Raw genomic sequence first — 13,464 nt, 5'->3', positions numbered from 1 at the left:
TTCATGTGTTGATGAGCGTTTAGGTTGTTTCTGCATCTTGGCATTTGTAAATATGTCCTTATGATAATTTTTTTGGTTTTGTTTTGGATAGATGCCTAATAATGGGATTGCAGGATCAAATGAAAGGTCTTGTATGAGTTCTTTGTTTTTTTTCAAATTATTTTTATGACATCATAACTTTGTACATTGATGCATTTATGGGGTTCAGGATACTGCTTCGATATACAATGTGAAATGCGTACATTGAACTAAGTAACACATCCATCTCAATTATATTCATTTCTTAATAGTTTTGAAATGTACCATTGCATCACGCACATTAGGTGAGGTCCCCCCAAATACCCTCCCTCTGCTCACATCCCTCCCCTCTCTCTCCTCTTCCCTTCTACTTTCTGGACTATAGTTATGTTTTCTTTTTCTTTTTTAATAATCATTTTTTATGAAATCATAACTTTGTACATTGATGCATTTATGGGGTTCAGGGTACTGCTTCGATATACAATGTGAAATGTTTGCATTGAACTAACACATCCATCACAATTATACTCATTTCATAATAGTTTTAAAATGTGCCATTGCATCATGCACATTAGGTGAGGTCCCCCCACATAACCTCCCTCCTTCCATATCCCCAGTCCACTCTCCTCTCACTCCTCTTCCCTTCTACTTTCTAAACTATAGTTATGTTTTGCCATGCGTATGAGTGTGTAGGTGGTTATATATTGATTTCATAGTAGTATTGAGTACCTTGGATACTTTTTTACCCATTCTTGAGATACTTTAGTAAGAAGAATATGTTGGAGCTCCATCCAGGTAAATATAATAGATGTGACATCTCCATCCTTTTTTATGGCTTATAGTATCCTTATGTATACTATGGCTGCATAGTATTCCATGGTGTACATATACCACAATTTGTTAATCCATTCATGGGTTCATGGGCACTTGGGCTGTTTCCATGTCTTGCGTATTATGAATTGGGCTGCATCAAACATTCTGGTGCAAATGTCTTTGTTGTAAAATAATTTTTTGATCATCTGAATATATACCTAGTAGAGGAATTGCAGGATCAAACAGTATGTGAACTTTTAGTTCCTTGCGTATTCTCCGAACTTCTTTCCAAAAAGGTCGTATTAGCTTGCATTCCCACCAGCAGTGTAGAAGTGTTCCCTTCTCTCCGCATCCATGCCAACATTTGTAGTTTTGGGATTTTTGAGATTGGGGCTCATCTTCCTGGGGTTAGATGATATCTCAAAGTGGTTTTGATTTGCATTTCTCTGATGATTAAGGATGATGAGCATTTTTTTCATGTGTTTGTAGGCCATGCACCTGTCTTCATCAAAGAAGTTTCTGTTCAAGTCTCTTGCCCACATAGAAATGGGGTTATTTATTCTTTTCTTATTGATGAGTTTGAGTTCTCTGTAGATTCTAGTTATCAGACCTTTGTTGGAAGCATAACCTGCAAAAATCTTCTCCCATTCTGAAGGTCATCTGTTTGCTTTACTTACTGTGCTCTTGGCTGTGCAAAAGCTTTTGAGTTTGATCAGATCCCAGTCATGGATTTTTGGTGTTGCTTCAATTACCTGGGGGGTCCTCCTCATAAAATATTCTCCCAGGCCAATTTCTTCAAGTGTTTTCATGCACTCTCTTCTAGTATTTTTATAGTTTCATCTTTTATAGTTTAAATCTTTTATCCAGTGAGAATCAATTTTTGTTAATGGTGAAAGGTGGGGGTCCATTTTCAGTCTTCTACAGGTCACCAGCCAGTTTACCCAGCACCATTCCTTAAATAGGGAGTCTTTCCTCCACTGAAAATTTTTTGATAGGCTTGTCGAAGATCAAATGATGATAAGTAATTGGGTTCATCTCTTGGTTCTCTATGCTATCACAAAAATCTACCTCCCTGTTTTTGTGCCAGTACCATGCTGTTTTGATCATTATAGATTTATAGCATAGCCTGAAGTCTGGTAATATGATACCTCCTGATTTATTCTTATTTCTGAGTACTGTATTTGCTATTCAAGTTTTTTTTTTTCTGATTCCATATAAGAGGAAGTACTACATTTTCAAGTTCTTTAAAATATGACAATGGTGCTTTAATAGGGATTGCATTAAATCTGTAGATTGCTTTGGGGTAGTATGGACATTTTACTAATGTTGATTCTTCCCAGCCATGAGCATGGTATACTTATTCATTTTTGTTTGCTTGTTTTGGCTGGGGCTGGGTTTGAACCTGCCACCTCTGGTATATGGGGCTGGCGCCCTACTCCTTTGAGCCACAGGCACCACTCCTAATTTTCCATTTGTTAACATCTTCAGCTATTTCTTTTCTCAGAGTTTCGCAATTCTCTTTATAGAGATCTTTCATGTCCTTTGTTAGGTAAATTCCAGATATTTCATCTTCTTTGGCACTACTGTAAAAGGAGTAGAGTCCTTGACTATATGTTCAGCTTGACTATTGTTGGCATATATAAAAGCTACTGACTTGTAATTATTGATCTTGTATCCTGAGACGGTGCTGCATTCCTTGATCACTTCTAAGAGTTTTGAAGTTGAGTCCCTGGGATTTTCCAGGTATAGGATCATATCATCAGCGAAGAGTGAGAGTTTGATCTCCTCTGACCCTATTTGGATACCCTTGATTGCCTTCTCTTGCCTGATTGAGATGGTTAAGACTTCCATTACTATGTTGAATAGCAGTGGAGACAGTGGACATCCTTGCCTTGTTCCTGATCTGAGTGGAAATGTTTTCAATTTTAGACCATTCAATATAATATTGGCTGTGGGTTGGCTGTAGATGGCCTCTAGCAGTTTAAGGAATGTCCCTTCTATGCCTATTGTCTTAAGTGTTCTGATCATGGAAGGATGCTAGATATTATCAAAGTTTTTTTTCTGCATCAATTGAGAGAATCATATGGTCTTTGTTTTTTATTTTATTGATGTGATGTATTATGTTTATAGATTGATGTATGTTGAACCAACATTGAAACACCGGGATAAAACCAACTTGATCATAATTTTTCTGATGTATTGTTAAATTCCATTTGCTAAGATCTTATTGAATATTTTTGCATCAATATTCATTAATGATATTGGTCTATAACTCTCCTTCTTTGTTGGATCTTTTCCTGGCTTGGGGATTAGGGTGATATTTGCTTCACAGAATTTGTTGGGAAGTAATCCTTCTTTTTCATCTTTGGAGGAGGAGATATAAAATAGGTACTAGTTCCTCTTGAAAGGTTTGATAGAATTCAGATGTGAAGCCATCTGGTCCTGGACTTATCTTTTTTGGGGAGATTTCATATTGTTGATGCTATTTCAGTGATTGATATAGGTCTATTCAAGATTTCTAATTCTTTGTTTGGGTCTAGGAACGTGGTGTGCCTCCAGGTATTGGTCCATTTGCCTCAGTTTTTCATATTTCTGGGAATAGAGATTTTTGTAGTAATCATTGAGGATTTTTTGAATTTCTGAGATGTCTGTTGTTATTTCTCCTTTATTGTTTATGATAGACGATATTAGAGATTTTACTTTTCTGTTTCTGTTTAGGTTGGCCAAAGGTTTATCAGTTTTGTTAATCTTTTCAAAAAAACAACTTTTTGTTTCATTGATCTTCTGAATGATTTTTTGTTTTCAATTTCATTTAATTCTGCCCTTATCTTGGTTATTTCTTTTCTTCTGCCAGGTTTGGGGTTGGAATACTCTTCTTTTTCCAGTTGCTTGTGATGATCCATTAAGTTGTTGGCTTCATCTCTTTCTGTTTTCTTGATTGAAGGCTTCCAATGCCATAAATTTCCCTCTTAGGACTACCTTTGCAGTATCCCTCAGGTTTTGATAATTTGTGTCTTCATTATCATTTTGTTCCAGAAACTTGGTGATTTCCTTCTTAATCTCATCTTTGACCCAGCTATCATTCAGCCCAAGATTATTTAGCTTCCATGACTTTGTTTGAGTACGAATATTCCTGTTGCTGTCGTGTTCCACTTTTATTCCATGGTGGTCCAAGAAGATACAAGGAATAATTTCTACACTATTCAATTTGTTGAGGTTAGACTTGTGTCCTAGGACATGATCTATTTTAGAGGATGACCCATGGGCTGATGAGAAAAATGTATATTCAGTTTTATTAGGGTGAGATGTTCTGTAGAGGTCTGTAAAGTCCAATTGCTCTAGGGTCAGGTTTAAGTCTAATACTGCATTGTTCAGTTTCTTCTTGGAGGATCTATCCAAAACTGTCAAAGGGGTATCAAAATCTCCAACTACGGGGCAGCACCTGTGGCTCAGTGAGTAGGGCGCCGGCCCCATATACCGAGGGTGGTGGGTTCAAACCCAGCCCAGGCCGAACTGCAACAAAAAAAATAGCTGGGCCTTGTGGCGGGCACCTGTAATCCCAGCTTCTTGGGAGGCTGAGGCAAGAGAATCACATAAGCCCAAGAGCTGGAGGTTGCTGTGAGCCGTGTGATGCCACGGCACTCTACCGAGGGCAGTAAAGTGAGACTCTGTCTCTACAAAAAAAAAAAAAAAATCTCCAACTATTTCAGTGCAGGAAGATATCGAGTTGTTCATATCCATTAGGGTCTGCGTTACAAAATCAGGAGTATTCTGTTAGGGTGTAATTGTTAATGATAGAAATCTCTTCATGTTGGTTGTTTGCCTTGAGAAATATGTAGCGATCTTTCTTATCTTTATGTTTGTTGGTTTAAAGCCAATTGTATCTGTTACTAAAATTACAACCCCTGCTTTTTTCTGGTTTCCATTTGCCTGTATTATACAAGTCCATCCCTTCACCCTGAGCCTATTTTTATCCTTTCAGGTGAGGTGAGCTTCTTGTATACAGGAGATATCTGGTCTGCATTTATGGATCCTGTCAGTCAGCCTCTGCCTTTTTAGAGGACAATTTAAACCATTCACATGAATTGAGAGAATTGATAAGTCTGGTTGTGTTTCGGGTGTCATGATTGTCGGAAGTCCAGTGGACATTTTTAATTCTTTCACCACTGTGGAATTTGTTTGGTTGCTTGTTTGTTTTTCTGGTTTTTTTTCCCCCTCTCTTTTTTATTTTTATTTTTATTAGTAGGAAGTTGGGGCCTGAGGGATAAAACCCAATATTGTGACTCTTGTGTGGGAAAATGTTGGGACAGGGAGAGATCCAAATGCCTCTTTGACTTTGAAAAGGGCTGAGACTTTGAGGCAGTGATCAGGACCGTGGCTGTTGCTTCATCCTAGAGGAGCTTCAGCCCCATCAGCACAGGATCCCACCCCTTCTCTTAGGTCCCCTTCTGCATCCTAACTTCCCTTCTATATGTCCTTTGCAGGAAGTATCAGCAGCCACAGAACAGCCTGTGAGGGTTCATGTTCTATTTTCAATGGGCAATGTCAAGATGTATAAAGTAGAGTTAGGGAATTTCTCTGCTGACCCTGGGAAATTCACAGAGGAATGTGAATATCTGGCTATTGTTTTTGATTTGACCTGAAATGATGTGTGTGTCTTACTCTCACATTGATGTTTGTAGATGAGAGAAACAGGATTTGGACAGCTGGTCAGGTCTAAGGGGACTGACTCCATGCCCTAGTCAAAGCTCCTACTTGTAAATCAAACAGTTCAAGGAGGTCCAGGGTGGAATCGCCAACTTGGTCAAAGGGGATCCCATCTCTGTAACCACATGCTAGTATTTTTTTTTTCAACTTAAGACAATTGTCTTTACCATAACTAAGAGTACTGTACTGATGTTTATAATTAATTTCTGATAACTTAAAATTTATTAGTGACTTTGCTGTCTAATCATCAAATTCTTCTCATCATAGGCTGAACATAATTATTGAATTAAAAGAGCAAGGTTTTCCCTCCATTGTTTACCTTTAAACTGAACAAAAAATAAAAAGTTGTCACCTGGAAAGAAGAATTGAAGAAAAAAACTCAATTTTTAACCAGTTTTATTAAACCCGGCAAGCTCAAAAAATGGGGAAAAACACAGCTTCCCAGAATACATAGGATGATAAGATAAAATTCTCTGGAAGAGACTGTTGTCACCAACCTGCAAAAAGTGAAAAAGGTGACTCCTCTCTACCCGTTGTTTCCATAAAAGGTCTTGCCAGGGCACTCATGCGGCCGGACAGTGGAGTGGGCTGTCCAGGGGCAGGGCACCTCTCAGTCACTCAGTCAGCTTTGTTCCTCAGCTGTTCTCCCCGTGATTTTTAGCATCTTTCATTTTAGGGCAGTACACACATAAGCTGTTTTCTTTTTCCAGTTGAAAACTATGCAGATGTTTTCAAACACAGCACAACATAGTACTCAAACATGGAGGCTGCCTGCATACTCTAGGTCCACACGTGCACCTTGCACAGCCTGGCAAGGGCCAGAGTTGGCAGGATGAGCTTTCCACACAGGGACATCAAAGGGAAAACTAGATTCAGATTGCACTCTAAAGAGGAGAAGGGTTTGGTTTGCCGAAGGAACATCCGCTAGAATGATGAAGAGCCAACCTGCCTACCATCTCCCTGTGACATCACTGTCACTGTGGACAGTGAGGGCGATGCTTCAGTTCACCATCCTAAGGGTTTGTGGACAAACGCACTCGAGGGCATCTCTCTTTCACAGAAAGAACAAATGTCATTTGTACCAAATGACAACGGATTTTCAGCACAAACTTAATACTTTCATAACATTACAGCCAAAGTCATCATCTACTTTCAGCAAGAAGGACTCCTTTAAACAAGAAAAATGACTCATATTAATCAGCCTATGTACCCACTGGATCAATCTGCAGCAACCAAGTCTAGTGCTAATGGACACTGGGACACAGGGGCCAGCCACCCTCAACACAGGGCCAGGACCAATGTCCTAGGCTGGAGCCTCTAACAAGGCCACGTGTTCAAAGAGTTTGTCAAGAAAAAGAAACACCCTAGTCAAAAACTCTTTAAAGGACAACCTAAAAAGAACTAAAGATGTATATTAAAATTTTTAATACCACCCATATGCAAAGAAGTCCTACTAAGCTCAGGTTAAGCACATAAAGCTCTCGTTCTTCCTCTAAACAGAGGGCAGTCAAGAGGACATGGGGACGGCGTCTATGGAATGAAGTGGCTACATGGCTGCTCTGCTAAAATTTTAATTCACTAACTGGGTAGAACTTCATATAAACATAACCCAGGCTCCCTAACCTACTATACATAAATAAACCGATTAAACAGTCTTATGAACTACTTTAAGAAGGGCAAGTTTTGCACCAGAGAAAGCTTGTGTTGTCCCTTCTCTGGACACATGTGGCTCCCAGGTTTGGCCCCTGGGAATTGTGCTCAAGGCATTTCAATGTCATCTATGCACCCACCAGTGCTAGGAAAAAACGGCTGCAATCAGTCATCGAGGACTTTCAACTCTCCAATCTGGAAAAATAACCTCCCCTACCCCCTTTATAGATCAAGACCTAAAACAAGACCACCAGCCCCATACGACTGCAGAGGTACATGGAATAGACGTGAAACCTTCCTAACGGCATCAGTCTGTATCTGCAGCCCCTCTGCTCAGGAGCCTTGACCTCCTGTGCTCTCACCATGGTGACTATGACCTGGTGCCATTTCTGGTCCCCTAAAAAGTCTCCACTCTTGCAGTTCTCTTGGTGTCAATATTGCAGTAGCTGCAAATGCTCAGAGGGGAGGACAGCACACAACCCTCCCCTGGTGCCATCTGTTTGGACATTTGATATGAGCTCATTATAATAAATAAATGAGCTAATAAGTGGAGCTGCTGTGCACATTTTAGTGAGAACACGTGGGCATCCCACACCCTCATGGGTCTCACAGGGTGGCCTCAACAGCACCAACCACAGGAATACCTGGCTGGAGGGAACACTGCTGAGGGATGGTAGGCTAACAGGACTCTCCAAGACCCCTCTTGCACAGCTTACTTTGGGCTTTATTCCAGGGGGATGATTCCAAATGTCAAAACCTAATGCTTTCAAGCAAACTTCACTGTGCTTTCCTGACAAATCTGGACCATAGAATTTTAGTAATCCTGTCCCAAAGCAAGACACCCAAAGGCCCATCTAGGCCAGGCAACTGGCAGAAGGAAACAGCACTCTTCCCAGGACCAATGCAACTGTATGTGCATTTATTTCCAGGGCCTCCTTGAAAATAAAGTTATTGGGGTTTTTTTGTTTGTTTGTTTTAAAACCTAACTTTCCACTATTGATGCTTTAATTGGCAGACATCAAATACAGATCTGTTCTGTATTTGATGTCTGCAATTCTGTTCTTCTGGTTAGATGTGAAAAATAACTTAAAGGTCTCTCACTGTGGGGAAGACTCATGAGAAGACCGTCTAGGGCAGTGGTTCTCAACCTTCCTAATGCTGTGGCCCTTTAATACAGTTCCTGTGGGTTGTGACCCACAGGTTGAGAACCGCTGATCTAGGGGGATTTTCTCCTCCAGAAGCCCACATCTGCGGGGCTGGGCTCAGTGGCTCTGGGGCAGGGTCCTGGGGGTCCTGCCCAAGTTGGCCCACCCAAGCGTCAGTCCTGTCCAGTACAGCAGGAAGTGAGGCGCCCAAAGGGGAAATGTGCACAGTCTTAGCCAACATCACTACCTGGACCTGTTGCAGTTCAGAGGAGGGCCTGAGCCTCTGAAGAAAGCCCTGGTTACAGAGAGAAACCAGCTCAGATGCCCCATGGAAATTGTAACAGTCTACGTTGTGTAATGTTATGGTCCACTCCTTTTAAATTATGTGATGGAAGGAGCACCCCGCACACAACTCGACAAAGTATGTGTGCAGCCTGCGAGGTAGGAAGCACAGCCTCCAGCCCTGGCCTGAGCTCTTCCCTGGTCCCTCTGGGCGCTTAGCTGCAGACCTGCAGGGTCCGAGCAGCCAGCTTGGGAAGGCAAAGGACAGCAGCGCCAGCTTCAGGAGCCCAAGGTCGTGCTTGGGAAAGCTGGTGTCCGAGGTTGGCAGAAGGGCTGGTCACCTTCCCTTGCTGTGGGACGAGTGACTGAGCCCTACCTACCCAGTGGAGGTGCCATCTCGGGCCAAGTCATCCAGTTCCACTTCAGGGATCGGGTCTCACCAGTCGCAGAAGGAGCTGAACTCCGGGCAGGGGAAGGCGGCATTCGGTACCTTGCTGAGAAGTGGGAACACGTGCTCCACAAGCTCACTCAGCCCGTGGTATGAGGACTCGTTTCCTTTGGTCCTTTCTTGTATTAATTCACCCTTGGAGTTCACAGAGAACATTCTACAGTCTGGAACTCCAACTTGTGTGTAAGCATAGACATCATTTGGACGGTTTCCAAAGGCAGCATAGAAGGGCTGCTCGGATGGAGCAAACAGCTTCTTAATGTCATTTAGACACTCGATTTTGAACTTCTCTGGTTTCTTTTCTATCACTTCTCTGTGGAAGGCGGAGAATAAGCTGCTGGGGGACAGCATCAGAGGGCCGCGGGGCAAGATTGTGCCCTTGTCATTGACTCAGTGCAGATACCCACGGGTCATGTCAGCCATGCCCATGGCACGGGCTGAACAGTACAGAAACTTGTGGCCATTCTCATCGATAGAATGGTAGAGCTTTGCTCTGCCCTGAGGAGTCCAGTCTTTACCCAGCTGTGGGAGAATCTGTCCCAAAGCATCGGACGTGGTTATTGTTCCATCGATATCAGAAGTGATGATCTTGTCATTCCAGTTCCACAGGTAAACGGTCCCGGCACAGCGGCGGTCCCTCGATGCTGGGTTGTGATACTAAACACAGTATCGTCTGGGCCATCCTGGAGCTTCAGTTTTGTGATCTGGTCTGAGGAGAGCTGGAGGGACTTCTTATACCAAGTTGTGCTGCCATGGCTCAGGAGCTCCATGGGAATGGGGTCCACTTGGATTGATTCTTCAAGCTTTGGCGACCCCTCATCACTCGAGGAGTCATCCTTTGCTGGCCTGACACTTGCCGGCTCCTTTGCACTTGACGGCTGGTCACGGATTGGCGGCACCTCCGATTTTCCCTCCTTGGCTTCTGGCAGCTCTTTGGTCATGCTTTCTCTCTTACGCCAAAACCACCAGCGACCGGATTTCTTTGGCATCTTGTCTTTCACACAGGGCTCGACTGTGGCCTTAGGCAGACTCTTCTGAAACACTTGTGAGCTGAGGGTCATGGGAGCAGCCAATGCCCAGTGACACTAACGATTATATATCTGTATGACAAGGTTAGGATTGTCTATGAGTCCAGGGTTTTCTGCAAATTCATGATAAGTAATGATATGTTCCATGAAGTTTTCTTTGCAAACTTCTCTGTTCTCACTGAGGTCCCCGCACAGGGAGAGGGTGACATCTGGCAAGTCCATGGCAGAATCTGAGAGGCACCCAGTGCCACTATCAGCAGCTGCACCTCTCACAGACTGTGGCGACTGGGAGCCAGAGAGCGTGTCAGACTCGGGCCACTGCCTGGAACTGGGATCTGATTCACTTTTAGGGAAATAGAGAGCTGCACCTTCAGGTTCTAGAGCCTTTAGGTCATCAGGGTAAATATCGTCAGGTCCCTGGTGCTGGCTTCTCTTGTGGATACCTTGCTCATTTGACGGTGAGTCAACTTTAGCTGCTGGTTTGGATTCTGAGGCAGCCTCTGCTGAGGATGGGCTGGGAAGGTGGTCCACATCTAACAGAGATGGAATCTGGGGACTCTCCAGAGGCTGGAGGAGCTCTGCGGTGGGAGCTGTGTCACTCAACTGCTTACACAGGGCTCTGGGCTTGGGTTTCACTATAGGACAGTGTCTTCGATGGAAGCATCCTTCTCAACTTCACTGACGAGGCTGTCCTCACTGGGAATTACCTGAAAATGGGTATCTTCCGATGGTGTGATTGTAGCCGTCCTGGGATGATAGTCAGCTCTTTCTCTTTTGCTGACCTTGGTGGATTCTGGAAATCCTCCCCACGTCCTCTCCAGTGAGACTCTGATCTGAGCAGGCTCTCAGTGGGTTTCACCTCCAGCTCTGGCTCCTTGTATTCTTCCTCCTTGCAGGAAGCATTTGAAGATCCCGTTGCTGACTGGGAGCCCTTGTCGTCTTCAGAGCTCCCGCCCACGTCACACGTGTCTCAGCAGCGGGAGAAGCAGCCTGCTCTTCCTTCTTCCTGTCCGGTTTGCATTTCTTTCTCCTTCGTTTTTCCTTTTTCACAGAACTCGGGGTGAAAACTGTCTCTGTTTCCAAGATGTGTGAGCCGTCTGGACTCTGGGACTGTTTTTCATCTCCACCCGATTTCATCAAAGGGGTGTCAATATCTTTAAAGACTTGATCTTCGGTGGGAATTGGCGAGGTGCCGAGGTAAGCAGGAAGCTTTTCACGTTCCTCTTCAGTCTCCTCCACAAAGAAAGCTTCTCCATTGTCACCCAGCTTCATGTGAAGCTCCACTGCATTGCCACGGATTCCTGTATCCATCACGTTCTCTTTGGATCTCAGGACTCCCAGCTTCCCAAACCGAAGGCGGAAAGGCGGACAGTGATAGGTGCCGTCCTGCTGCTGCACCATGATGACATCGATACCCCCAGAGAGGGGGGCCTGGTCAATGCCCTTGTAGAGTTCCTTCAGGGTGACAATCACCTGCCCCGCCAGCTGTCCCACATAATTAACTGTTTGAGACCACAGAGGCTCCGCTCCTGGCCTGCAGGCAGCCATGGGGAGGCGGCTACTGGACAGCGGCAGCGAGGAACCGCTGGGAGGGCGGCTGGCCGAGGGGACGGCTCTGCCGGGGTCCGCATGCGAGGCCCGGCTCCCACCGCCACCGCTGTCTGGGGAGCCACCTGGGCCACAGCTGAGCTGAGCGACCCTCATGAATGGGACCCAGCGGCAGCAGCAGCGGGCGAGGCGGTAGCGGCCGTGTTAGTGTGTTTTATAAGGATATGGAAGCTATTCAGGTACAACCACCCAACTTTTCCAAATTAACAGAAGGGTTCAGGGAAAGGAGGAAAGCCCAGCAATGTGTAGAGAAAGAATCACTGAAGCTGTCAGAAGGTGGACAACATGGACCCAGATCAGCTGAGGCAGAAATAGTGATTAACACACGATTGACACCTCTGACTATGATAACCCATAGGGAAATCCAGACGTTGGCCTTGGGCTCTCAGATATGTCCCAGCTACTGTCAGTGGCCTCTACTGTCCCCAACAACCAGGATATGTAACACAGGGGAGCGCCAAAAAGCCAGCTTTTGGGGGTGGCTTTTGTAGCAATGTCCTCTGCAGACACTCACTCCAAGGTGCCGTGGCGATGGTGGAAAGACCTGCCACCCTCGAGGGAAACCTGAACCCTTTTAAAGAGAGTGTCATGCCAGCCCCAGAGGAACCAAAGGTGAGGAGGGAAAAGCCATGAAACACTGGTGGCCATGTCCCAAATGGGGACATCCTGGTTATTGGGCACGGAGTGTCCCTTGATCACGGGGAGGCCAAGGGTTTGGGGGGGAGCGTCCAAATCCTGGTGGCTATGGTCATAAACAACCAGGCCTAAAGTGGCAGGGTTCCATACTGGATCACTCTCATCCAAGAACCCTGGGTAACCCTGGATGTGGCTGTTAAGCAAACTTTTTCCAATTGATTTGGGAGCCACCTATTTCATGATAAAAACCTTTGGTGACCCCTGTCGTCCTCTTGTGTAGCTGTGGCATTCATGGGTGCCCCACCAGAAGTACCCACACACAGGTTATCATGTAGTTGGGAAGGAATGTTAGTAAGCCACCAATTTCTGCTTACCCCAGAGGTTCCAGTGTCATTGTTGCCAAGAGTCTTAGTCAAATTGGGACTTAAATGCAATAGCAACACCAGACTACTATGAGCAGCCCTGGAGACAGCTGTAACAGGGAACAACAATGACCTGCAGGCCTAGAGGGCATGAACCCTGGGACCTGGGCAGAGGGAAGCCAGGGAAGGCTGAGAGGGTTCCTCCAGGACAGGGGACTCTCAAACCAGGCCACCTTTTTCTGTGTGTTGAAGGAGGCTTGGTGGCCTTGTCTTTATGGCGTCCTGATTCCCGATTTCAGTGTGTTTGATCCCTAAACTGTCAGGAGCTCTGTCTCTCTCCTCCCTTCCCTACCCGTGCGGGTTTATCAACCACGGGTTACAGGATATACATAGAGCTGGAGTCCACAGATAACCCCAAGTGGAAGGTAAATTACAAGCCTCTGTGGATTCCACAGCTTCTCTGGTTGACTTCGGCTCACTCTTTCTCTGCTGCTTCCCAGCTGCCCACCCGCTAACTGAGAAAGCTGTCCTCTGGATATTGCAACATTGGTATCACTGTGTCGGGGCTTTCCTGGGCAAGCCTCTGTGTTTGTTTTTCAGCCTCACTAATTCTGACTGGGCTGGGTTTGGCCATCATTGCTTTGCTAACTGAGAGGGGGGAGGGAAGGTGGAAACATAGTAGTCCTCAGCTAGGTTTTGGGGCTTCCCTACCGCAATGTCTGACAAAAGGTCAGTTCAAGATGGCGTAGGGGAGCATCCCAGGGGAC

General features: G+C 45.0%; 1 pseudogene; it reads right to left on the bottom strand.

Annotated features, from left to right (window-relative positions):
* Positions 1 to 8,991: 8,991 nt before the first annotated feature.
* Positions 8,992 to 11,795, bottom strand: LOC128591297 (phosphatidate phosphatase LPIN2-like; annotated as a pseudogene).
* Positions 11,796 to 13,464: the final 1,669 nt, after the last annotated feature.

Source organism: Nycticebus coucang, chromosome 8 (genome assembly GCF_027406575.1).
Source record: "Nycticebus coucang isolate mNycCou1 chromosome 8, mNycCou1.pri, whole genome shotgun sequence".
In the NCBI taxonomy this organism is placed as follows: Eukaryota; Metazoa; Chordata; class Mammalia; order Primates; family Lorisidae; genus Nycticebus; species Nycticebus coucang.
The sequence above is the reverse complement of the archived record's forward strand: the minus strand, read 5'-3'. Positions and strand labels throughout refer to the sequence as shown.